The following is a 22,750-nucleotide window of genomic DNA, read 5'->3' as shown; positions in this document are numbered from 1 at the left end:
CTCCTGCCTGGGATCTAGGCCCCCTCCTCCTTCCTCCTTTCTGTCACCCTCCTGAGTTAGGTCGTTTTGTTGGAACTTTTTCACATAGGGCAAGCAGCAGGGACACTTCTGTTCAAAGCTGCAGGAAATAGCCACAAGGAGCAGATGAGGAGAAGCAAGGTTTAAAAGGTGGGGCTGGAGAGGTGGCTCAGGAGGTAAGAGTGCATACCCCTCTTCCTGAGGACCTGGATTTGGTCCCCAATTGTCTGTGACTCCAGCACCAGGGGATCTAACGCCCTCTTCTGGCCTCCACAGAAACATGCATTCAAGTGCATGAGCACCCCCTCCCAGGCAAATTTTTACATTTAAAAAATATGACAAAAATGGAAAGCTTAGAACACAAAGAACATGGATTTTCTGAAGCAAGAAGCAATTCCTACATGGTAAACCACTTATAAGAATGTTATTTCCCAGTCTGGGGTTGTAAGCCTAGGCATTGCATGCAATTAATCAAAAAAAGCACCCTTGTTCCTCAGAGGAGAAACCCCAGAGAAGAGCTAAGCACAATCAAGGGTGAGGTCAGGGTATTATTTGGAGCCAATGAGCAGAGGTGGATTAGTCGGTGGATGGTAGTAGGACAACAGGGAAAAACCAAAAACCAGTGCAAACCACACATTCCATAGACAAATAAAACCAACATGGATCAAATACACAATATGGAATACATAATGAAAAATATATATGTATAAACCGAAAGAACTAGAAGAAAATACAGTTTTTCATCTTGTAGGGAGGAATATTTTTATAAGGACACACAAAAATGCAAAGCTGAAAAGGGGAAGAACTGATCAAGTCAATTGCATTTAAAAGACGGAGCTTTGGGCTGGGAGAATAGCTCAAGCCCAGTGTGAGGAGCAGAGCTCAGATCCCAAGTGCTCACACGTGTGTCAGTGGGTGTGGTGGCCGCCTGTAATCTCAGCTCCAGGGACGAGCTGCCTATCTAGACTGCCTGTGATGGAGAGATTGCATTCAGAGAGAGACCTTGCCTCAGGAGAGCAATGGATGGAGGTTTAATTTAGCTAGGCTCCAAGAGCATGGAGTCCATCGTGGAGGGAAGAAATGGCAGAGGCCACCAACAACTGAACAAGCCAAGAGGCAGACATCAGGCAATGCCAACAAATCTCCAGTCCTCCTTTTCCTCTTTTTATTCAGTCTGGCATCACAGTGTGTGGGATGGCGCCACCTACAAACAGGCTGGGTCTTCCTGCCTCAGTTACACCTCTCTGGAATCACCTTCAGAGACACCCCAAATCCAGACACATTGACACTGAAGGTTAATCAGCACGGTCCTCATGACCAAACACACACAACTCCACCTGAAAATTACAACCGGCAAATCCCTACCTTAAAGATTGTAATAAATCAACAACCTAAGCACCCCCATGCAAACGCAGGCGAAGAGAAAGCTGGCAAGGTGTGATGATGGAGCCGAGCATCTTAGATCATTCAGCCACCCTGGCACCTGCGGGTGTAGAGACTAAAATACAGTATCAGATGCATCTGAAGAGAGTCTTAGCACAACAGAATGAAAGAAAAAGTCATCTGAAATCTAAACCAAGGTATCGCCATTCACCTTCGGGACTGTCACACTTTTCTCATTTCTCATGCTGTATCTGAAGTATGTCTGGAAACTGCCTCTGTATCTGAAGTATGTCTGGAAACTGCCTCCTTCGGCCTGCGGCTTGCTTGTTAAATGGCACAATTGTGGCAGAGCATGGTTTGATAGTTATCTATCAAAACTACAAAGGCTTCTCTCCCTGTGAGCTCACAGGAAGGTATGTATGCTCAAGTAGGTGGGGGACATGTGCACTCCTAAAGCTCTTTAGGCATCATCACTTGTATTCACTGAAGACTAAACACAACCCTGAATGTCTGACATTCTGCAACTGGTTAAATAAACAGTGGCATGGCACACTACCCTTCGTGTAACAAACTAAAGTGTGCTCCCTCGCGTGTGCCAAAAACAGCTCCATCAGATCCTGGGGAACAGGACAGCGGTGGAAGAAAGACAATTTTCAAGAGGCAGGGGCCAGCAAGGTGGCTCAGAGGATGAAGGTGCTTGCCACAAAAACCTGGGGATCCGAGTTTGAGGCCCCAGACCCATTTAGAGGTGGAAGGAGAGAAATGACTTTCCTAAGTTTCCTCTGGCCTGCAAATGCATGCTGTGGCACACGAGCCCCTCCTTCCCCTGTGTAATACACACACATACATATTCCAAAACAACAGACAGAGGCGGGGGGGGGGGGACCCTTCTCTGCACATTGGTCTGGCTCTTTTATTTGTACGGTGTGTTCAGGTGACCTATTAAAATACACCTTAAAGCATAAAACATAAAGCCCGCGCCCTTTTCCCTTAGGGGCAGGCAAGTAATTAAACATTCAAGCACATTCTATCTTCCTGGGCATCTCCAGGTCACACTGCTGGGTGAGAGTGTCCCAGGGGTGGGGACAGTGGAGAAGTGCCTTCTCAGCTGTCCTGGAGCCACACCTCTGCCCTGAATTAACTAAGAATACACTAGCAATCCTGCAGCCACTCTAGGGAGAAACAGAGGCCAGGGTGGTGTTAAAACTGGTGCTGCTCCCACCAGAGGCTCTACCAGCCTCAGGACCTGGAGGTGTTAATTGATGATAAATACGTTTATAGCCAGGGCTCTATTCACAGCCAGGGGTCACCTCCTTCTACTTCTCCGTTCAGGTTAAAAACAAAACCCCCAATATTTGTCCTTCTTGCCCCTATTCCAATCAAAAACAGCGCCCACAGAGGCTGACCCCCCACCTAGAGAGGATGAGCCCACTGTGTCGCCGCCCCCCCCCAGCCTTTTTCAAAGCCCTTGTGGCTTTGTGCTCTATTATAGCACCGACACACTCAGCTGCTGGGCCCTGAATCTGCCTTTGGACTGCAGAGCACTTGTGGGTGACTGCTGTATGCCAAGCCCCAAGCAGGATGGGCTTGGCACACCCTGTTTGGTTCCTCCAGTAGAAGCCTAGAATGAAGAACAGAGCTATTTGGGGTTTCATGGAGGGTTGGCTGATCAAGCTTCCAGCTGTCATTCTGTAAAGGAGGTGGCAGTATGTTTGTCAGGGGCCTGGCCAGCTGCCTGTGGGTATCAACAGGCTCCTTGGGCTCAAACGCTGGCTCTCCTGACCTTCTAGTGCTGTTTGTCACTGTTTGTCTCTTCCTTGTCTACCTTCCCCAGCCTTGCCAGGAGGCGGGTGGTGGTCTGAAGCCTGAGCAGAGAGCTGGCCCTGATCTGCAGAAGCCTGAGCAGCTAGGAGGCCGGCAAACAGTAGAGGAAATTCCAGAGATGGACACACAAAAGGCTGTGGGGAGAGACTGTGGTGGTTAGTCCACCTGAGCTTCATTCAGCCAGGACAGCGTGCTCTGAAAAGCCCTCTGCATTACCTGGAAGAGGAGGGCACTGGGTTAATGACCCACATAATGTTAGCAGAGACCTCACTTCAGTCCCTTTCTCTTGTGTCTTGGAGCTGGGCAGCAGAGGAGACATGGCATACCTCCAGCCGTCCAGTGTTTCCACTTTAGTAAACTTTCTCTATCCCTGTAACTATCTGTGTGTCTCTGTACAGTCACTGTAAAGAGAAGAGAGGCCCAAGAACTTGGGCACTCCAGCATCTACCCTCTAGATCCTCATCAGCCAGCAATAGACACACAGATGCAGCATCACAGTTACTTTTCTGTTGCTGTGACAAAACACCAGGACCAAGGCTGCTCATAGAAGAAAGCTTTCAATTGGGTTCCAGTTCCAGAGGGCTAGCGCCTGTGATGGCAGAAGAAGACACAGCCACAGAAAGAGCCCAGAGCTCACACCTTGATCCACAGACAGGAAGCAGAGAGCACTCTGGAAACGGTGTGAGTCTTTTGAAGCCACAAAGCTCATCCTCTGAAGCACATGTCCTACAAAAGGCCACACATGCTAATCCTTCTCAAACAGTTCCACCAAATGGGGACGAAATATACAGACATTAATCCTAAACAGCCACTCAGGATTTTAAAAGATGAAGAACTCAATCGACACTGTAGTGCAAACTTTTAATCTCAGTGTTGAAGAGGCTGAGGCGGAAGGATCAATGTGAATCTGTGTAGTTCTACATAGTGAGTTCCAGGAGAGTCAGGGGTACCTAGTGTAACTCTGTCTCAAAAAGAAAAAAAAAAAAAAGAAAGGATGAAAGAGAGAATAAAAACAGACGAGCTACTAACAAATTCTGAGAGCACTGAGATGATTCTAATGAGCCTGTGGTCAAGTTGTGTTTACTGGGGGCTGTGTGTGTATGTGTGTGTGTGTGTTCACACTTACAAATGCATTTACAAACATGACTGAGTGCTCTGTGTTGACAATCATGCACGGACTTGAACCCCAAACAAATGAGAGAATCCCATGGCTGCCATGAATCCTTTTCTGAGACTGGACCAGTACCCCAACTTTTAGACAAAGAGCAGGAGAAAACAGCTGCCAGCTGTGTAAGACCAAACATCTGAGTGGCCACCTGCCTAAGGCAGAGGTGTCACCAGTGGGTCGTGTGGCAGATCGCTCAGAGGACTTGGAGACAGCTTTCCAGTTGTTCTGCGATTCTGTGGGCACTGGGTTTGTACTGGATTCCTGGCTCAGCGTGAGGGTGGGTGGGTGGAGGGGGACAGCTCATTGGCTTTGGCTGGGCAGAGAACAGCTTCCAGCATTTCTGGTTAAGCCCAGAGGAGAGAGCTCTCTGACAAGAAGAAGAGAGGGGGAGGGTTGTTAAAGGGACCTGGGAGAAGCCTTGAGAAGCATATGCAGAGTCAAAGTGCAGAACACTCAGCTCACGGAATTGTTTCTTTCCTGGAGGCTAAAAATCATGGGCAGGTAGCCAGCAGCCACATTAAGATGCGAAATGTAATCTGTTTATAATAAGTTTGCAAACTGCCTCTCATTGGTGCAGAGCATGTAGAGAGCATCACAGCCGATGGTGATGGGACCCTTGCCTGCTGTCCGTGGCAAGCTCACCCAAGCTGGCAGGTCACTGCGTGCGGAGTCCAGCCTCCAGCACACCTTCTTGCTTATCCATCTATATCCCTCTGGAGCAGATAAACATGTTACCAAAGACGACAGCTGGAGTGGCTGAGTGCCAAGCCCAGCCGCTTTTCCCTCCAATGCTGCCACCACCGCCCAAGGGCTGCTACAGAAGCAAAGAAGCAAATTGACCTGCAGGTTGGAAGGCACCCCACAGGTCACACAGTCTCACCCATAAGGGAAGTTGGGTCCCCTACACCAATATCCTCCTTCAGGGCCTGGCGGGAACAAGGTAGCAGCCTGGGCAGCTGCTGGCCACCTCTGCCCTCAGAGGAATTGTTCTTGTAATGTCTGTGCTTCCTCCGTCACTGTGTCTTGCTTTCCAGAACAATGGTGAACAAAAACAGCCCCCAGTACTTATTAGGCGTTTGCTGTGGGCCTGGCAGCGTCTAAGCACTTCACGGGGTTGTCTCGGTGTACTCACCCAGCAAATCTCCAGGGAGATGTTAGTCACCATTTTGTAAATGCATGGAAATGGGAGTGTGGAAAGGGGAGGGCTCCAGCGGTATGCCCAAACTCTCAATGTCTGTCCGTCCAGTCTGGATTTGAGCCCAGGCTTTTCCACCTCCAGAATCCAAACAGGTATCATGACCCCCATCTCCCTCCACCCCTGAGCCCCTATGACTTCCATGTGGACGAAGGGCCACAGCTTGAATCCTTCCTAGAATCCCAACCCCAGAAGTGACTGACTTCTCTCCCACTTCTTTCTTAGAAACCAAGGAAAAGATTGATTCTAGAACCTTCTTCAGACTTCTTCAAACTCTGTTCCCCAGTGGACACTCTTCCCCTCTATTCAAACAATAAATATTGTAGAAAAAAAAATAGAGGAGAAAAGCAAGGGAATTGGAGCCACACACAAATCTAACTTACCATATTCACTTCTCACCAACTTGGGGCCACCTGGTCAACCCTTCTAAATCTCCAGTGTCCCATTTAGAAGCAAAGAGTACCAAACCTCACACTATATTAGAAATAAATGAGATAATCCAGGTCTGGTGGTTTAGGCCTGCAATTCCAGCCACTCAGGAGCCTGAAGCAAGAAGATTTTATTAAGCTCAAGGCTTGCCTGAGCTACACAGAAAGTTCAGGGTTAGCCTGGGTACTTAGTGCTCTCCTGTCTCAGAAATACAAAAAGTTAATTGGGATAACACCTGAAGAGTGACTAGATCTGGGTTTGCACATGCCCCTCAGCTCCACTGAGGATGTGGTGGTGACAACGTGGTATGAGCTCAGAGAACATGTGGGCTGATGAGCCATCACCAAGCTCTGGGTTACAGAAAGAGAACTCCCAAGAGTCCCTGGCTCCAAGAGAAGATTTGGCCTACAGCACAGAGACATGAAGCTCTAGGGACCACATGTGACTGTTTCTAAATCTACTGCCACACCTGCTGCCTGGTGCCTGCAGAAGTCAGAAGAGGCATGAGGGTCTCTTGGACCTGGAGTTACAGACAGTTGTGAGCAACCATGTGGGTGCTGGGAATGAAACCCAAGTCCTCTTCGAGAACAATGAGTGCTTTTAAGTGTGAGCCAACTCCAACCCCACAGCCTAGAGTCACCTGGGATAGGAGTGTTAATTGAGGAATTGCCTAGATTAGATTGGCCGGAGAGCATGCCTGTGGGGGCTGACTTGTTAATTGGTGTAAGGTGGCATCATTCCCTGGGCCTGTGCTCCTAGGCTGTATAAGAAAGCCAGCTGAGCATGAAGCTGAACAAGCCAGCAAAGAGCATTGTTAAGGGTTTCTGCTTGGTTCATGTCCTTTAATGATGGGCTATGACCTGTTAAGAGAAAGACAGACAAACCCTATCTTTCCCTAAGTTGCTCTTGGTCAGAGGGTTTTATCACAGCAACAGAACAAAACTAGGAGAACATGTCAAAAGTAAATGGTTTGTTTTGAAACATTGTTATTATTTAACTGTATGTTTAGAGGAAAACTTATGGAGAAGCTGGTATAGAACCTGGGCTTTCACCCCTATCTGGCCTTAAGAACTGGTCCCCACTCCCCAACCTCCCCTATGTGAGCTCTGTTAGGAAGCCAGTTAAAATAGAAGACTAAATACAAGATGTTCAAATGTCAAGATCTCCATGGAAAATACTCATGCAGAAATCCAGGAATATTTTTAACTGAACGAAAAAGGGACAATAAATTCTAATACTGAGATGCAACATTATCTGGCAAATTTTTGTTTGCTTGTTTGTTTTCCAAGACAGGGTTTGTCTGTGTAGCCCTGGCTGTCCTGGAACTCACCCTGTAGACCAGACTGGACTCAGACTCAGAGATCCACCTGCCTCTGCCTCCTGAGTGCTGGGATTAAAGGTATGCACCACACTTGGCCCCATCTGACAAACATTTTAGTTTTAAAGCATCCATCATAAGAATGCTTCAAAGAGCAATGATAGTACTCTAATACTCTGGAAACAAGTGAAAAAAAAAAAAGATAAGAGAAAATGGAAATCTAAGGACTGAGAATGCCATAAGCAAAGTCAATCCCCCCCTCTCTGAGCTAGAGATGACCTGGGGGCTGCAGGATGCAGCAGGACAGAAGCTTCCATCTACAGTGGGGAGGGGGAGGAATGGAGCCCCAGGGACCTATGAGGATATGTCCAAAGTCTGACTCTGAGGGCGCAGGGGGCTTCTGAGAGAGGAGGAAAGGAGGCAGAATGAAAAAAACACAATAAAATAATAGCTCAAATGTTCTCAAATTTAATAAAAGACATTAGCTTATAGATCAGAAAATCTAGGCAACCCATTTACAATAGTGTCTAAAAACATAAAATATGGGCCAGTGAGAGTAAAGGCACTTGTTGCCAAGCCTGACAATCGGAGTTCAATTCCTGGGGCCCAACCCATATTGGAGAAACACACACACACACACACACACACACACACACACACAGAGAGAGAGAGAGAGAGAGAGAGAGAGAGAGAGAGAGAGAGAGAGAGAGAATGTCAGAATGTAATTTTAAAAAATAAAAAAGGAGACACATTCAGGGCAAATGTGCAGAAGATGAGGACTGTCTACCTATTGACAACCACAGTGAGACACCATAGTGCACCCATCAAATGGGGACAAACAACAAAAAGCAGAACTTGACTAAGTGCCAGTCAGGACCCAGAGCAGAGGAACTCTTCTCCAAAGCAATAGGGTTCAGAACTCACAAAATCCCCACTGGTTTCCACTTTCCCAGTAGTGTCTGTCCCGTGTCCTGTCCTGCCCCCCCACTGCTCCCCGCCTTACACAGGCATACATGCAGGCAAAACACCAATGCATGCCCAGGCCTGTGTGAGCCTTCTTTTATTACTTTTTAAAGTGGAGCATCAGTTCATAAACGGAGCTGTCGGTCTAGAAGGCCTATGTAAGCCCAGAGCTCTACTACATCAATGAGTATTTTTAGCCCTGACTAGCTGGGATTCTAGCTAAAGGAACCCTGATGCATCTTCATGGTGGCCTTAGCAAGCACATGGATCTACCAGACCTGATCGAACTCCAAAGTGAGCTAAACTGATTGAAGACACCTAGTTCAGCTACCTACAGGTCAGTTCTCACCCTCCTCAAAGTTTATTTAAAATTACAGAGAGGGAGGGGGGGGAGAGAAAGAAAGACTCTAAAGATAGAAATCCTCCCTGGAGAGGAATATTACTGAAGATTCACATCCAGAACAATTTTCTAGTAACAAAGTAAACATTATTTAATTGCCTTTGAAAGGTGGCAAATTGGTAGGAGAGTATTTTGTTATCCTTTTCAATGAACCTTGGCTGGGGGTGTGCATTAAAATGCTTCCTGTGGGCAGGGGTTGAAGAAATAGCTCAGCGGTTAAGAGGACTGGCTGCTCTTCTGGAGGAACCTGGGTTCAATTCCCAGCCCCCACAAGACAGCTCATGATTGTCTGTAATTCCTGCTCCAAGGGATCTGACACCCTTACACAGACATACAAGCAGGCAAAACACCAATGCACATAAAAAAAAATACAAATGAATACATTTAAATGCACCCTGTGAAGAATGTGCTGCTTATTTCTGTGCCCTGCCTTCATGCCTACTTGCCTGGCTGGCTTTTCCTTCAGACACTCTTCCTGGGGTCAGGCAGGGTCACTGTGGGCATGATGCTCTGCTCTGGCTCTTCTGTACAGTGCCCAGAATAAGGGAGACAACCCCTCATTCCTATGCCTGGGTGCTGGGACACAACTGTACTGTGGGAAAATAATTGTTGCACACTGGCCTGGGAGTCTCCTTCTGGGGATGAGAAAGATGTTGGATGCTGCTGATCTGGGGGTCCTTTTCTCTCCTTCCCCTCACTTTGCTTGGCTGTGAAATTAAAGATAGGATTCAGTATTTGTGAGTTGTGTTTCAGCTGGGTTTTTAGTTTTTAAAGTTGGCATGTTGTAACATGTAAAAGTGACCATTTATTTGGGGACTGTGGGTACAAGGGTGTTTATTGAACTATTCTCCATGTTTTATTCCAACTTGAAGATCTGGCTCATCCAAAGAAAAGGCCCATATGAAACCTGGTCTCTCCCCACAGGTAGGAGTGAGAGGGTGACTACCTTTCTCGTCCTCTTGCTCCTTTTACTGTAGAAATCAGCCAGAACCCACAATGAGGGCCCTCCCCTCTTTGTCTAGAGCAGCTGCTATTCACCCAGTCCTTACATTTGCTCATGGGGTGGGAGTCTTCCGGGTGAAGGCAGGTGAGTCCAGAATGACGTCATTTCCAAGGTTTGACTCAATCCCTGCCCCCGCAACAATCCCACCTGCACCAAACAGAAACGAACACCTGTGAGAAGAGAAACGGCTCTCTGCTGTCATTAAAAGTGAACCTGGTGTAACAAAATCCAAACTGTCTCAGGTTTGACAAGGACGCATCATTAGAGAAAATCCAAGTGTCATCGACACTCTTCACTTCAAAACAGTCAAGCTAAATCAAGTAACCACCACAACAACAACAACAAATTGTTTCCCACACCGTTTGCCCAGCTTCTACCGCCAGGGTTCAGCCTGAACCAATTTCCATGCTTGAGTTATTAGCTTATGAAAATAGGCACAGAAGTGGGGAAATGTGCACAGATCCCCGGCTGCATTATTACTCATTGCTATGGCTGAGTGGGTGCCGGCACAAAGGCGTGCTATCCTGCCTGCCACCCTCTCAGTTTTGAACAAAATGCAGCTCCCTAATGGGTTCTGCCTCATATACCTTTCTGTAATCATTCCGCTGCCATTCTCTGTAATTTATCCTGTTTTTCATGAAGAATGTGTGCATTAGTCAGGTGCACACATGCCTTGTACGTCCCCTTTCATTTGTGGCTGGAAAGAAAGGTCACGGAGCTGCCAGTCACTTGGGGGTAAGCACCCATAATGCACCTATTATGCTGATCTTGGCAATATTTGGAAATCGTAATGGATGTCTGTGAATAGATTCTGAAAACTTAGTGACTTGGGACAGCAATGTGAATAATGACGGGGATTTGAAAGCAGTCAAGAGAAGATGGAATGAGCGATAGAATGTATGGGGATCATGATGGACCACATCTTCCCAAGCCAGTCAGAGATACCTGCTCACAAGCTGAATGGTTTTAAGTTTCCCACTTGAACTCCTATACTGCCAGCTATAGCCTACATTTTGGCGGTTTCTAACTTGTGCTTAGAAATGCTGTGTTAGGGTTGGGGAGATGGTTCAGAGGATGAAGTCCTTGCTACTCAAGCTGACTTTAGATCTCTAGTACCCTCACAAAAAGCCAGGTAAGACCATGGGAGGAAGCCAATGCTGAACTTGGACCCTTATAGGTGCATAGATAAGCACATACAGGCACTGGCAAACATATACCATGGATGGGTATATGCATCACACACAAACTTTCTTTTTTCTGAGACAGGGGTTTCTCTGTATAGTCTTGGCTACCCTGGAACTTGCTTTGTTAACCAGGATGGCCTCAAACTCAGAAATCTGCCTGCCTCTGCCCTTTTTTTTTTTTTTTTGGAGAGAGAAGGCCTATCCTATACTAGCATGAGCCAAGTATGTAAGCAAACTGAGTGGCATTGTGCTTCAGGAAACTCCAGTTTTGGCTGTCATTGTTTATTTGGGGGGAAGGGGGGGGAGACACCCAAGATTGCCAGTGAAGAAGACAATTAGGTCAAAGAACCTGAGACTGATGACACTGGGAACACTCCTGTCTCCTGACGAAGCTGGGACACACTTAAGATTAGAAAAACCAAGTCTGAATTGCATGCCACCAGCTCCTAAGCAGTCCTTAGGAGCATCTTGAAGTTGGCACCCTCAGAGCAGCCAGAGCGAAGCCGGTGAAGTCTCCTCCCTCCGCCAGGATACAGAATTCTCCACTGGAGTCTTTCCCAGTCGGCTCTGCAGCTATCAAGACTCCTGTATAAGATGTAAGAGCAAGTGTGTTCTTTCATCTTCCTGGAAGGTGCTAATGAATGCCTTGGTCTTGTCTTCTCCCCCTCATTAAGACAAATGAGTTCTATTCTGCCCCCAGGAAGCTGCCCTAACCCAGGAAGCCAGCCTCTCTCCTTCCTGCTTAGCAGAGCTCACACCTCTCTGCTGGGCCCTATCTTGTCAGGCAGCCTAAGGGCCTACCTTGCCTAGTTTAGCCTCAGCCTCAGGGCCTCTCCATACTGCTCATTGCTCAGCAACTGTTTGAGCAGTGCTTGAGGTTATCTCAACTTTGGAAGTCCTGACAGACACTAAGAAACACAAGCACATTACATTTCCATGATAGCGTGTCCTGGAAAGGCTGCCAGGCTCAGCAGACTTTAGGAAGACAGCAGCCCCAAAGTACATTAAGAGACCATACAGCCAAACCCTGTTCACCTTAATTTTGAATCCAAATCTCTCACTGGCCTTGAACTCACTAAGGGAGCTGCATGGATCTGCCTGTCTCTGCCTCCCCAGAACCTTGCCTTTATCTGTGTAGGTCCTTGTGTGTCAAACACTTTTCTCCGAAGTCCTTTGCCCTCCTTTTAACAGTATGAAACAAAGCAAAGCAGTATGTGTAGACCCACATTGCCAAGGTGGTGGACTGAGCCTGGAAGCAGTGTCCCCTCACTCTGATGGCCCACTGTCCATACTATTCCCACCCAAGGCTTCTTTCCCCCTTCCCAGCGCTAGCACAAAGCCACCAGATCCTGCTGACAGGAGGACAATGTGAGCCCTGCTTCACCCAGAGACCACTGAAGGTAGCAGCTGCAAGGCAATGGTAGGCTGCAAGGCAATGGTAGGCTGCAAGGCAATGGTAGGCCTCTGGGACACAGCCCTGCTCCAGAGTCACAGTGACACCAGTGAGGAGACACCACGGAGGGCCCTATATGCGAGCGAGACCTAGGCGGTTGCTAAACTGTCAGAGAAGGTTGAGTGCCACCTGAGGGTTCAAACCTGAGCAAACATAACCCATCTTTCCTGCCCCGCCTGAGTTATGGCCAGTGTGAGCACCGGGCTACATCTTATTCATCCATCCCTAAGTGATACGGTAGTTAATATAATCAGCTTGCTGAGCGCCATAGTCAACTAAGGGACAAGCCTCTGCATGGTGTCTGTGAGGGATTTGAACTGAATACAAGGAGAAGGCATGCAGCACGACCAAGTCACTTCACGCTCCTTCAGCCAGCCCTTCCCACCAAGATGGACTATACCCTCCTCAGACTGTAAGCCAAAACAAAAAATCAAAAAACCCCACCCACCCTCCCTTAAACTGCTTCTTGGCACATATTTGGCCATAGCAACAAGAAATGTCACTAATGCTGGTGGCTACATGGATGAGTTCCTTTCTTTAGCTCCTTCTCTGTAGTGTTACACGCCTTCCCACCAATGTACTACACAATCTCTCTTCACTTGCAAAATGGAGACTCTCTAGCAAAGGAGCAGTCCCTGCCCACTCCCCTTCTCCCAGGTCCCGACCGCTGCCACTCTACACACATGCAACCGCCCTAAGCACTTCATATAAGTAGAATCAGACAGAATGCTCTTTCACATGTGGCTAATTTTCACTAACTGCATCTGGACTCAACTAAAACCCAAGCTGCCAGGCACTCGCGTGGGGTGAAGAACTTTCTCAGGCCTCAGGTGGGAGGATCTGGAGTTCTCAATGAAAGGCTAGTACAGGTGTAGGGGACAACTAGAAAGTTTGGCTGGCTCACCCCCACCCCAGCCCCAGCCAGCATTGTCCACCAAACAGATCCTCTGTTCTCAGAGACTACTGTGCCAGTTTGCTGCTTGAAAACTGTCGGCAACTCCAAGCTGCAGAGAACCTAGAAATGTGTGGTACCCACTTCAGTGGGAGTCACATTTTTTTTAGTTCTTTCCCCTTCAAGGAAGAGAGAGCTGAAGCTGTCGATGGAAAAATACACTTCCATGGATCAGCACTGGGTAGCCATGTGCATATCTGTTCTTAACAGGTTTCAGCTGAAAATATACCTAGATCTGTTTATGTGGAACCAGCTAAACATGATAAGATTACAACTTGGAGGGTAACGATGGAGTCAGGAGTGGGGGGTAGGGAGACCCATCCACACTCAGTCTGTGTATTCGCTCCTCACACTTTACCACAGACGCGCGTTGACTGGGCTGGATTTGCTGTGAATTTTAAAAGCCAAAATGGCTCAAGATTAGTTACAGACAAGCTCAAGATGTTCCCCTAGCCTTTCTCCAGCACACCTCCTGTTTGCCTCCCATGGGAGCCTGAGCAGGAGACTGCAGCTGGGAAGTCACTTGGATTTGAGGAGTTCTGACCCAGGAGAAAGAGTGCTCACTAGCTAGTCACACAGAAAGGACACAAGCACACCCTAAGAAAACACTCAAAAAAAAAAAAAAAAAAAAAAAAAAAAAAAGTAGCGAGAGAAAGATTTCCTTTGGATCAACGTTACAGCTCATAGTTGACTTGCTCTGTTGGTGGTTAAGTCTGTGGCAAGAACATTATGATAGTGGGAACATGTGGCTAAAAACTCATGGCAGGTAGGAGGGGTGTTTTCTTCACCTCCCAATAATGGCATCAAGTTCTGTACCCATCAGAATTGCACTCATGGAGTAGGTAAGAACCCTCAATTACCAATAACTTCTCAATGTTTGGATCTACCAGCTGGGACCCAAGACTATAACATGGGAGAAGTCTTGGGGAGACATTTCATATCTAAACCATTACAGACACCAAAGCCCCCCTACACCCAGGAAGGGCAGGTATGTGCCAAGACCTCTTTCTACAGTCTCTGTGTTCTGTCAAAGAGGGGTCTTTTGACCTTGAATCTACTGCTATACCTGGAAGTTGCACAGTCAGCTGTGGCACAAAGCTGAGCAAACAGGCTGGGTGGTTTTCCTAGAGTCCTGGTACTCTAGAAGAAATGGTCCCTTCCACCTAACCACCCCTGAAGTGAAGACCATGGTTGAGAAGCTCACAGAGCCAGGAGGAACTGAAGGACTAAGGATTAGTGGATGGGCTAATAAAGGCTTCAGCAGATTTACACTGGGGAGGAAACACACCCCAGTAGGCTCAGCTTTTCTGAGTTTTGCAGGAATAGAAATCACTTGGTTTTAACATGATGACTCCAGTGTTCAAGGCAAATTTAAACTCCGCCCCTGTTGTGGCTGGTGAGCCCTCATGGGTCCTTTGGTATCTCCAAAGAGGGAGGAAGAGACTGCATTGGCTTTGCCTGCTCCTGGCTCTGCTCACCAGGGTTCCCATCTCCCAGTACAGGGAGGCCCGTCTTGGGCAAAAGTGTCACAGTTTAGTACCCTTCACCATTTTCCTTCTGAATGTCACCAGACTCTGTGGCTTGAAATATGCACTCATCTGCAGACATCTGCCCATAATTTATCTCTAAAAATTGATATCGGTCTATAAAATTCACCACAGGACACAGGAATAATAGTCACATAGCTTCAGAAACAATCAGCTGAAATTGACATCTAAAAACATAACCCCCCAATACTCATGCACAAACCCCCAGGCTGGGGGAGGGGGCTTGATTGGTAAGGACTTCATTCCTGAAAGGCCTCATACTGTGATCACTCACCTAGTATAGTTCATCAAAAATCACTTTCTTAATAAGCAGCCCACAGGAAAACAATTATTGATGGCAGTTTCATAATATGTGAAGTTCTAGAACAAAGAACATAGTTGCCCTCAACTCTGTGACCTGTTAGATGATACTGAATTTTAATTAAAAAAACATTAGTATGTTAAATTGATGGCAAGCAGGTACTGCTCCAAGGCTTTAGAAAGAAACAGGGAAGGTAAAATATGGCTGACAGGTTGTCTCAGAGAGCTGTGCGATGTGACTTAACATTTGTCCCCTGTGGCCCTTTGTCTGAGGGCTTCAGTTCTGTTTGCCTTTTAAGACAAGTTTTTGCTGCAAGGTCCTGGCTGGCTCCAAACTGTCAGCAACTGTCCTGCCTGTTCCTCCCAGGTGCTGGGATTACAGGTACACCTTGTCCACAAGGGTAAAGCAGGATCCAAGCCGAGAGAGAGTGGTGAGATTCAGGAAGGGAGCTAACAGCACACCCTTGAAAGAGGACCCATAGTTAAAATCCCCCACCTCCCCATGAGGCTATTGCCCCAGATTGTGCCAGACAAGCCCTTGAAGGGAGCTTTGGGTTTTCTTGTTTTGTTTTTCTTTTCTGGGCTATTTCCAGACGATCAGCTTAAGGAAGCCTTCTGCAGTGGGGCTGATAAAGGGAAACACTCTTAAGAAAGCAGTAGATTAACAATATAATGGCAGGCAAGGATGTTCGAGCCACCCCCACCAGTTCTAAGAGCATCATCAGCTTCTGAATGATATAGTAACAGAATAGGAACACCCAGGTGCTCCAAGCCTGTTGACTTGCTGGCTTCAGGAAAGGCCTTCTAAGGAAGGAGAGTGTCCCACACCCTCCCTGGACAAGCCTCTAGGTCATGCTGTGTCAGAGCAGACCTAAAGTTCTGTGAAAGAGTAGACACTATGCCCCAACCACAGAGCACTGAGCTGTGGCCAGGACCTCTGGGGAAGACACTGGCTCATGTCCAAGGAGGAAGTAGCTGCCTGGGTCTTGGGAGCCCACAACAACCAGCTTCATGTCCAGGGCAGAGAATATACACAGGGTGCTAAGTGAGGCCTTGCCACATGCTCTGAAGGATTTGGATCTCAGGATGCAGAGTGTCTACCCCACCCACGACATGGAAGCTGGGGCAATGCTTCTGTCCAGAGTGGGGTGGGGGTGGCATAGGGGCAAGCTGCCATGGGCTAGAAGAATACCCCCACTACCTCCAAGGAAGAGAGCAGAGTGTAGCCTGAGCCCAGGCTCCAGACCTGCCACAGAAGGGCCACTGAGGCTAACTGGCCAGGTCTAGGGGACAAATTTGCTATGCACAAGGAAGAGGTAAGTTTGGATTTTAGACAGACAGGTGGGCTGGAGTGATAACTCTGAACATAAAGTGAGTTCAGTCCTCAGAACACAAAGTATAAAAAGAGGATCGAATGACACTTGCTTGTAATCTCAGTACTGAAAAGGGAGAGACTGGTGGATCCCAGGGCTCACTGGCCAGCCAGCCCAGCCCATTTGGCCAATGAGAGACCTTGTCTCAAAACAAAACAAACCACAAGATGGTTAGTGCCTAAGGAACAATGCCTAAGGTTGTCCTCTGGCTAACACACACACACACACACACACACACACACACACACACACACACACGCCATACAGTACCAAAAAAGACAAGAAATCACTGTTGGGTCCCAAGCTGGAGAGGGATGTCATTGGTGCATTTCCCAAAGACCAGGCTTCACAACATGATGTCCTAGCTGAGGTGTTCCTGGACACCGGTCAGGAGAACTCTCTGTTGCTCCACCCCATCCTCACTGTGTCAGGTCAATAGATAAGCCACGGAGGCCTCTGGCTCACGACAGATACCGGGCCAGATAGGTTTGTGTTACACTTTCTGGAAAAATATGTGCAACTCCACTCAAATGCATCTAGCATCCATCTTGAAAACACCATAAGGATTTCACAAGGAGCCTGGCAGAGGACCACCACAGGGAGAGGCACTATATCCCTGAAATGAAGCAGGTAAGCCACATTGGAAGGCTGACCTCAAGCCAAGGCCCCTCTCCAAACACGAGGATGGCAGGTAGAGCCCCAAAGAGGCCACGGTGCACTTTGAGACAGTGTGACTCCTGGACATACTGCCACCTCAATGCTCACACTCTCCCATGTGGGAAGGTGCTGGTGATGTTTGGGGAAGCTGAGTCCTGCGCATGTGCTCTTCCCACTGGCTGGGAAAGCTTCCTGGAGAAGAAGGGAGGCCAAGGCTGGGTAAAAATGGACAGACAGCAGGGCTCATGGGGCAGGGTTCCCTGTGCCCTACTTGGGCTGGGGCACATGACTAGTTTTCTCTGAGGCAGCACATTTTTTTCATTCTAAAAATAGCCCACGATGACCCAAGTCATCTTCCCCTCCCAAGGAGTCCCATGGTTGTGTTTTCGTTGTTTTTCCAGTTTTTTTTTTTTTTTTTTTTTTTTTTTGGTTTCTGAAGGCAATGAACAATGTAACAATTGTGCTGTCAATGCGCATCTGATGATCCCCTAGACACAACCTGAGGATCAATATTCAACCCTTCATTGCAAGAAGAACTTGAAGAACTAGCCCTGGTAGATAAGGGAAGCTGCCTTTGACAACACTCTTTAGCCAGCCTGCCTCCTCCCTTTATCAAGAGAAACAGGGGTGCTGTTCACTTAGAAAGGATCAGCCACCACCCCAACATGCCAGCCACCCCACACCCCCCCATGAACACAGGTTAGCATCAGGGCATGTCTAAGGACCCTAAAGTTTTTGGCCTCTTCCTAGGCCTGAGCTAGCCACAGCTGGAGGACCTTCTAACAGGACACTGGACTTCTGTGGACCCTGAGAACCTCCCTTCATTGATTTTGGTGTTATTTCTGGGAAGTTTAGGGCATAATCTTTTTGAAGAGGGGCACCCACTGCTAGTCTGGTGACTCCTGGGATCGAGTTCCTTGACTGCCTTTTTTTGCAAGAGACTATTTTTACATATCTGAGTGGGGCCCTACTAATTGCTGCACAAGCACTTCTAGGGAAGTTCAAGTTTCCCCTGAGGCCAACTGTTAACTCTAACAGTGCCAACAAGGACTGGGAGTGGGAGGAGGAAGAACTTGGTGATTTGCTTATGAGACACAGAATGCACTCGCTTTCTCTAAAGTGTTAATGACTGCAGACAAGACCGTCATATTAAGTTATACATGGCAAAGGGTGACCAGTGGGTGAGCAAAAGGAAAAAAAAAAAAAAAAACGTAAAAAGGGGAAGATAGGAAAAAGAAAACCACAAGTGTATGAACCCTCCCCACCTCCCCTGCCCACCCCCACCCTCACACAGAGCATTATATGTACAGGCCACAGATTGGAGCGAAGTTAAATTTGGCTCACAGGAATAGTGGAAAGAAAGAAAACAGATCAAGTTACACAGAATCCTATTCAGATTGGGGCTCCAGCCTCAGTGCACAATGCCTGGCTAAAGAGAACAAGGCCATGGTGTGTTGTGGAAAGCTCACACCCTCTACCATCTAGCATCGCTTCCCTCTAGTCATCTGCTGGCCTGGCCCCCGGCTGCAGGCTAATTCCCTGCTCTGCAGGTGGAGACAGATAAAACAAACCCAAATGGTGTAATGGACTGCTGGAAGCCTTTCTTTCAGGACTTGATCAGCCTCCAGACAGGAAACACGCATGGGCTTTTCTCCGGACAGCAATCTGTTTTCTTAGGGTGCAGAGATCGGCCTGGTGGCCAGGGTAAATATGGCAACCGGTGGCAGGGAGTTTTTTGGCAGACTGAGTCGCACAGGAAGTTTGAAAAGACCGCTTCCTATACTCTGATTCCAACCAAAAGTGAGCTGTCAATCTTGCAGGATGGAGGTACTTGGAAAGCACCAGCCAGAAAAGAGCTGCTGTGAGGGGGGAAACCTGAGTCACAGGTGCGTGCCTTGGAGTCCTCCCCAGCTCCCTCTGGCTGCTTCGCCTGGCTCAAGCCCAGACTCAGAAGCTGGCTCCCTCAACTTCACTAACTGGGGCCAAGCAGGGCTGTGGGGACCAAAAAAAAAAAAAAAAAAAAAAAAAATCCTCCAGGGAGTTTTTGGCTTCTCCACTGAACAGCTGGGCAGGCTGACTGGGAAAAAAAAAAATCAAGTTGGCCAAGTGAACCCTGCATATAAAACCAGCCATGAGATGGTCATGTATGTTTTAAACAGTAGAGATCAGACCCCGTTCTTCCCGCAAGCACTTAGGATGTAACATGGAGAGAAGAATCCCACCATTGTTTCCCAGGGAGGGTGGCATGATGGTCCCATGTTGCTGTGACGTGTGGGTCTTTTCAAAGCCATTCTATCTTATCCCATTTGAGCATCTCCGAACCCTAGGTGGGCCATACAGGAAGAACATCTCATTTTCATTGTGCAGTGGAAGAGGAAGATGCCTAAGTAGGGTTTCCCTTGGCCTCAGAGAACATTGCCTAGCTTCTGAAGGACACATCAGGTCAGGTTGGGTGGCACAGGGTCCCCGCACCTGGGTGTACATCACAGTCACCAGCCTTCATTAGCTGGTGTCACCAACTCTCCTAAGAATGTTGCCTTTAAGGCCTAGAGAGATAGGTCAGTGATTAAGAGCACTGACTGCTCTTCCAGAGGAATTGTGTTCAATTCCAGCTCCCACATGGCAGTTCATAACTGTCTGTAACTCCAGGATCCAATACCCTCACACATACATACAGGCAAGGCAGCAATAAAATAAAAATCAGTTAATTGAAAAAAAAAAAAAAAAAAAGAATGTTACCCTTAGATGGTAATGGTGGTGCATGCCTTTATTCCCAGCACTCAGGAAGAAGAGGCAGGTGAATTTCTGAGTTTGAGGATTTCCAGGACATCCAGGACAGAGAAACCTTTCTTGGGGGACAGGGTGCTGGAGGAATAACTTAGCAGTTAAGAGCACTGGCTGCTGTTCCAGAGGACTCAAGTTCAATTCCCAGCACCCACATGTCTCCTCACAACCACCGGTAACTCCAGTTCCAGGGGATACAATGGCATCTTCTGGTCTCTGCAGGCACCAGGAATGCATACGGTACACCGACATACATGCAGGCAAAATAATTGCACACATAAAAATAAAAATCTAAAATTAAGAAGACAACGAAGAAGCTTACCCTAACCTGGGCCTCAGCGGTGGAGGGGCATCTACTGTCCTTAGTTTTCACTGGGCTCTGCTGTGGTGTGAGCTCAGCCTACATCTGCAGTGTGGGGCAGGGCTCAGAGCACATCCAAGGCTGATTCAGTTAGAGATCCCATGCATTTTCATACCTTCTTCTGCCTGCAATGCTGTGGATCCAGAAACCTATGGAGAAAAAAAGGTCAACATGGGAACTGTGTCTCCTACTACTCTACTGCTGCTGTGATAAAACACGGACAAAAACCAACTGAGAGAGGAAAGGGTTTGTTTGGCGTATAGATTATAGTCCGCCATCAAGGGAAGCCAAGGCAGGGACCAGGAGAGAGAGACTGAAGCAGAGGCTTTGGGGGAGGAAGGGTGCTTACTGACTTGCTCAAATATCTTGACTAGCCCAGGTGTAGTACAGCCCATAATGGTCTAGGCCCTCCCAAGTCAAAACCAAGACAATGCCCCACAGACATACCCTACAGGCAAATCTGAAGGAGTCAGTCCCTTGACAGATGTCCTTCTTCCCAGATACATCTAGGTCTGTGTCAAGTTGACAAAAACTATCTACCAAACCTATCCATTCAAATCCAACCCCCAGCACTTCAGAGTGTAGCCTTATGTGGAAACTGGAATACTATGGATATAATCAGTTAAGATGAAGTCACTGGAGTGGGCTGGAATCCAAAATCACGATAGTCATTATTCAAGGGGAAACTTGGACACCAAGGCATATACTCAGCATACACACTATACAACAATGAAGACAGAGATCAGCCAATAATGCTACAGTTGCCAGCAATGTTAGCAGTATGAGCAAATTCACTCCCTCAGCCCATGGACTTTGATATATATTCTATCCTGTGAGCCCTGGTTTGTGGCTGTCTTCATGGCAAGCCCCTGCACACCAGGATGCTAAGACACTAGGCAGAAAAGGATTTCCGTCTGCAGTAAATGCTCATCCAAAACCAGCATCCAGTCTCTGCCATTTATTCTGTCGCCATGATGGGTCTCTGCTTCCTTGGGAGAGAAGGAAAGTCTGGTCTTTCTCCCTTACATCACATCCCTATTTGTTTCTCAACAGAATTCCTCTGAGGTGTCTCAGAAGTGAGAGCCACAGCATGCACTTCCTCCTCGGGACATAGACAGGCTCCCATGTGAATTTTGGGGCAGAGGAATACCTTTGTCCTCAGCAACTTAAGACCTGGCTACTTGGTAACTTCCCTTTTACCCCAGTAGCTTTTCTAGAGAAATCTGAAAACATATTCACATGACTACAGGATAAACCACAGTCAGGAGCTCAAAGCAGAAGCTTCCTTAGGTGGGAATGAGGTTGAAGGATGTACCCACAGGCAGACTTGTGTGGGGGCCCCAACCCCGACAATACACACTCACACTCACACTCACTCACTCATAATGTGAAACTTCTCCCACGTGATGGGAGTGCCTCCCCACCCATCCTTACCAGCACCCTGTGACGAGTTGTCCAGGCCTCAATGTCCCCAGAGCAGTGTGGGACTCCATTTCTCTTCTTCTAAGCCCAGTGACAATACCATCCTCTTGACTTGGGAAAGTTTTACATAATATGCCACCAGCCTTAGGACTCAGGCAGCTTTCCAGACATGGAAGGTTCTGGGACTTTAGCATACCTTGTGTGGAATGCTGCTCTTTCTCTCTTTTCTGTACCCTGACTCTACCTCTTGCTCTGTAGTTCCCTTCTAAACACCCTCTCTTTCTTCTTGCCTTTATCCCAACATCTTTATTGTTCACACAAGTCCAGAATTATTATCCTTCATTAAGCATTACTAATGTATCAGTTTGGGAAATATATTTTTCCTCAATAGAGATGCTCACTCATCCATGTTTATTGCTGTTACATTCACAATAACACGGAGATGGACCCAGCCTGGACATCTGTCAGTATAGATGAAGGGATCCTTTAAATGTGGTGTATATATACACAGTAGAATATCATACAACAGTAAAGAACATAATCTACAGGAAAAAGGATGTATCTTGAATGTATAACACTAAGTAAGGTTACCTAAAGTCAGAAAGACGAAAAATACATGTTCTCCCTTATATGGATCCTAGTCTCTAATGTATGCTTGTATCTGTGTGAACAGGTGTGAGTGTGGGTAGTCTAAAAGTCTAGGAGGCCAAGAGAGGGTCGTATTGGATGATAAGGAAGGATGGCTAGGTTTTTGTTAAGTTTACACAAGCTAGAGTCACCAGAGAAGAGGGAACCTCTACCAACCTGTCAGCAAACTTGTGGAGCATTTTCTTGATTGATAATCAATGTTAGAGAGCTTAGCTCTCTGTGGGTTGGGCCATATTCTGGAAGGTTCCTTTTATTGGTTTCTGAACATTTTAGTTCTACATTCAAATGCTTTCAAGAGAGTCCAGACACCTCCATTCAGTCTGCTCCCCAAATATTCCTGGTAGTGAGCTGTATGAGTGGTCCAACCC

At 47.4% G+C, this 22,750-nt stretch overlaps 1 protein-coding gene across 1 annotated transcript in view; it reads left to right on the top strand.

The window, feature by feature from the left end:
* Positions 1-22,750, top strand: part of Bcl2l11 (BCL2 like 11) — a 641,641-nt gene that overhangs the window by 207,263 nt on the left and 411,628 nt on the right. The window lies entirely within an intron of this gene.

This window comes from Phodopus roborovskii, unplaced genomic scaffold (genome assembly GCF_943737965.1).
Source record: "Phodopus roborovskii unplaced genomic scaffold, PHOROB, whole genome shotgun sequence".
NCBI lineage: Eukaryota > Metazoa > Chordata > Mammalia > Rodentia > Cricetidae > Phodopus > Phodopus roborovskii.
This window is presented reverse-complemented; position numbering and strand designations above follow the sequence as displayed.